At 36.6% G+C, this 4,385-nt stretch overlaps 1 long non-coding RNA gene across 1 annotated transcript; it reads right to left on the bottom strand.

Moving 5' to 3' along the window:
* On the bottom strand, positions 419 to 3,430 carry LOC110264879. Its single transcript, XR_002351182.1, has 3 exons — positions 2,916 to 3,430; positions 2,669 to 2,809; positions 419 to 759 (listed from the first exon to the last, which is right to left on the bottom strand). It is a non-coding gene; the product is annotated as an uncharacterized LOC110264879 (long non-coding RNA).

Here is a 4,385-nt window from a genome sequence, read left to right as displayed (position 1 = left end):
CTCAGAAACAACAGACAGTGTCTGCCTCCTCTGCTGAAGTTAAATATCGTTCAATGGCTCAAACAACAAGATAATTGAAGTGGATTAAAGATATACTCTCCTCTTTATACGTGCCTCATCATGTCCCCATTCGTCTTTATTGCGACAATCAAGCTGTAACACCCCAACTTTTGACACGTCATGACCAATGCCAAATGTTCAGGAGTTACTCGTCGTACGGGCCTACTTAGCTCTAGACTTAGATTTGTAAACAAATATTAATAAAAGCCTTTATCGGTTTAATCGTGAATAAACTATTATTCGTGGATTAGCGTTTAGTTGCTCGCAAGGTTAGTTTCTTTAAGGTTGTGTTGTAAGAAAACACAAGGCAACAGAAAATAACATATATAAATATATATACAAATATACACGAGTTAAGTTTAAGGATACGTGCCATCTATCAAAAACCGAGTATCACACCAAATTATATGTACAGATACAAAAAAAGAAGTTAGTCCCAACCCTCACACGGATTTCCTAAACTGGAACCAAACTACTAAGATGTCCTACCCCACTAAAAGTACTACAAAAGCGAGGGAAAAGTAATACTAAGATCATAAAAAAAGAGCGGAATATCCACTGCGACTAACTCTGGAGTGATCTCCGAACATCGTCCAAGAAAGTGATCCCAAGCGTGCTCCATATGAAGACTCCGTCGCGCGCCGGATTCTCATAGCTCAGGATAGAACGAAACTCAAAGAGCTCCTCTGCCGGACCTGTCTGGGGAGGGGGAAAAAGAAAGGAAAGAAGGGTGAGAACCTAGAGTTCTCAGCAAGGTAAAAGGGGAACCTAGGGTCTTTGTTTTTAAGTTGTCGTGAAACAGAAAAAGAACAAACACATAGACTCAAGGCACAAATATACATATAACAAGTAAATATCATGAACAAAAGGAAATGGCAGTAATTATTCACATGAAGTTCATATGTGCAAACAAGATGATGCATGCCTGTTCCTAGCGCAGGCCATGAGCTCATGCGTCGGTTGTCTACCCGCAACCCGACGTTACTCGGAGTGAACCCCGAAGATGGTCCCTTTACTGTGTCAATTAGACACCTTGGCATCACGGTTATCCATGTCAATTAGGCCTCATTATAATAACATTTCAATGTGTATCACAGTAAGGAACAATGCTATCAGTTAGGCGAACATTCCCGCATTAGCAATCTCAAGCTATCTGTTAGGCGTGCACTTTCGCATTAGCAGTTCGGCACAAGGCCCATTCAATATATAATTTCTCAAATTTTATTTCGTTCATTGTTCCTCACTCTCCTTTCTTCTCTTTATCCCTCAACGTCAATGTCTTTAACCCTTTCTAGGGTAGCTTACATCTTATTCATTTCCTAGGCTTATTTAGTCTAAAACCTTCTTGGCCACCAATTGTCTATTTAACAGTTAATGTAGCAAACGGACTTGGATTTGCACAAATTTTATGTCCACGTGTTTGTATTGAACTCAAATTTCAAAAGATTTAGAAATCATATTTTTATAGGCAGTTTGACACTAGATGTTGAAGAAAACCCAAGACTGCTGTCTTTAGATTTTTGGGGTAGCACCTTGCTATTTTGCCATGTAGTTCTTATATTATGAATATTTATGCACGATCTATTTATCTTAATAAAATAATTCTAGAGATCCTAATCTTTAATTTGAGTTATTTTTTACTAAATTTGGATTAGAATTAAATTTTATACAAGGTTTAGAATTCTGCTACTGCATTTATAAAGATTCAGAAAAACAGACAGCAATAGTGTTTTTATAAATTCCACAATAATTTCAATTCTAATCCGTTTCTTCTAAATTTTGGTGAAATCACAATCAATACTCCTAAGTTTCAGAATCCACAAATTTCAGGTTCATATCACTTCATTTGATTAATTAATTATCAATTGGAAGTGGTGTTCTGTTTTCATAAATCAGTTCAGAGTTTCCAGCAAACAACCCATCTTCCAAGTGACTTATTTAAGTCTACAAAATAGATATGGATATAAAACTTGTACTCACTTAAAATAGACTGGTAGATATTTAAAACCATTTTAGAAGCAACCCAAAATTTCATTTAAATCAAAAGTTACAATGTCCGGAAGTTGGCACTGCAGAACTAGAAAACCAGAAAATTCTGCAGTAACCACTAAACTTAAAAAATTCATATCTTTCAAACCACTTAGCCAAATTCCCTGAAATTTTTATGGAGTAATATTGACTTATAGAAATTTGTTATAAAAATGGATTAGTTTGAAAATCATGTCCAGATTATTCCCAGTTATCTTTTTAATTTGCTGTCCAAACAGATTAGGAATTTCTGTAGCAAGACTTCTCAATTTCACTAACCAAACTTAGTCCTCTAGGTTTCCAACGTATACTAATCAACCATTCATATTATTCATCACCATATCTACTTAAATTATATCATAACCCTACGCCAAAACCTCAATTCCATGTGCCTAACAGAAATTACCATGATTTATGTTATACAAGCACACTTTAAAGCATTAGAATTCTACACTTCTTCTAACAATAATAAACCAACCAATCAACAGAATTTCAGCAACATCAATCTTACTAACTCATCACCTTTTCAACCAGAAATTGCATCTAACAATTACCCATTACCCATAATTCTAACCCTTACCTCTTTTGAAGTTGGAAATTCTATTTTTATTTCTTTCCGGAATCAGAACCATAACCGTACGGAATTGGAGCTTTGGCCTCTCTTCCAAGAATGAATGGCCGACCTCAACTCGAGCAAGGGAAGAGTTCTTGCCTATGGTCACTACTGTTCTAGCAAGAATTGGAATTAGAATGGCAGAGGTGGAATAAAAGGGAAGAACATAATTTGAATTTGAAGAAGAGGAAGAAGGAGAGTTGCTGGTTATCACCCAGCAAAGAAGCTTCGAAGATTTAGAGTGATGGGAGGTGGGGCACCTTCCTTCTTGCTGCAGATGGCTTCTTCCTTCTCTTCAATTTCGTTTTGCTTCCCTTCTCTGTTCTTCTCCTTTATTTGTGCGTGTTTTGGTTCAAAGAAAATGAGAAGCACTATTAACAAGAGATAGAAGAACAGGAAGTGGGTGAAGTGCATAAGGTTTCGTGGCTTCTCCTCACCTCAACATAGCATCAATGCATGCTTGAAGAGGCGTGACCATGGTTCCAAACGGTGCTGAGAGGAGAAGTGATCAGGGTTAGATTTGAGTAGGAAAAGTTTGGTTCGGTTGAACCGGGAAAAGAAAAAGAAAACTGTGCTTTTGAAAAAGAGGAAGGAAAAACCGAGTTAATGGTTGGTAACGCTTTTAGGCTAATTTCTTAACTAATTCATTATCTACGTTTTATATTTTCATATATCTAATCCTATGCGCGCCAGCGAACGTTGTAAAGAATCAGAAATCACAGGCTTCATGGGATAGGGTGGTTACACAACCAGCTCTTCACATTTTTAAAAATCCAGTTTTTCATGAACGCACGAAGCACATTAAAGTAGACTGTCATCTTGTTCGGGATGAGATCGTGCACCAATGCCTCCTTCCATCTTATGTTCCCACTCACACTCAGTTGGCCGACCTTTTTATTAAAGCTCTTGGTGCCAAAAAGTTTGAGGCAATATTGGTCAAGTTGGACATTGAAGACTTGCATGCTCCGACTTAAGGGGGTATTAATGAAAATATTATATCAATAATATTTCTATAAATAAGTATAGATACTATACTCAAGGAGTACTCTTATGTATATTTATTACTAAGATAGAAAATTATGCATTCTAATTTATTAGGATCGTAAAAATTATGCCTTTTAAGATAGGAAATATTTGATATAATCTCATATCAAAAGATGTATATATGCGTGTTCATGACTAATGAAAAAGTAGGTTGAAACAACTTATTTTCTACATGATATCAGAGCATACTCTAATACCGACAAACACAAAAAGAACTTTGGCTGCATAACCATGGCAGCAGAACCAGGAAAGAACTCTGTAAATGTAACAGAGGCTTCAGAAAAAGGAACTAAGAAAATTTACTAGCCATATGACCTCAATGCGAGTGACAACCCAGGAAATGTAATCATGCAAGTACAGCTGCGTGGAGAAAATTATGAGGAATGGGTCAGAGCTGTGGAAATATCACTTCGGGCTCGGAGAAAATGGGGATTCATCAATGGAGGTGAACAGTCCAATCCATGATTGTATCATGGATCTTGAACACGATCGAACTAAGCCTACCATCAACCGTTATTTTCTTCATCCTCTCTCTCTCTCTCTCTCTCTCTCTCTCTAACAGAAAAATAATATGGAAGCACTCACAACATAATCAGAAAAGTTCTACATCCATGTAAATAATTCATCCAAACTATCCAAG

This window comes from Arachis ipaensis, chromosome B07, assembly GCF_000816755.2.
Source record: "Arachis ipaensis cultivar K30076 chromosome B07, Araip1.1, whole genome shotgun sequence".
Taxonomy (NCBI): Eukaryota; Viridiplantae; Streptophyta; class Magnoliopsida; order Fabales; family Fabaceae; genus Arachis; species Arachis ipaensis.
This window is presented reverse-complemented; position numbering and strand designations above follow the sequence as displayed.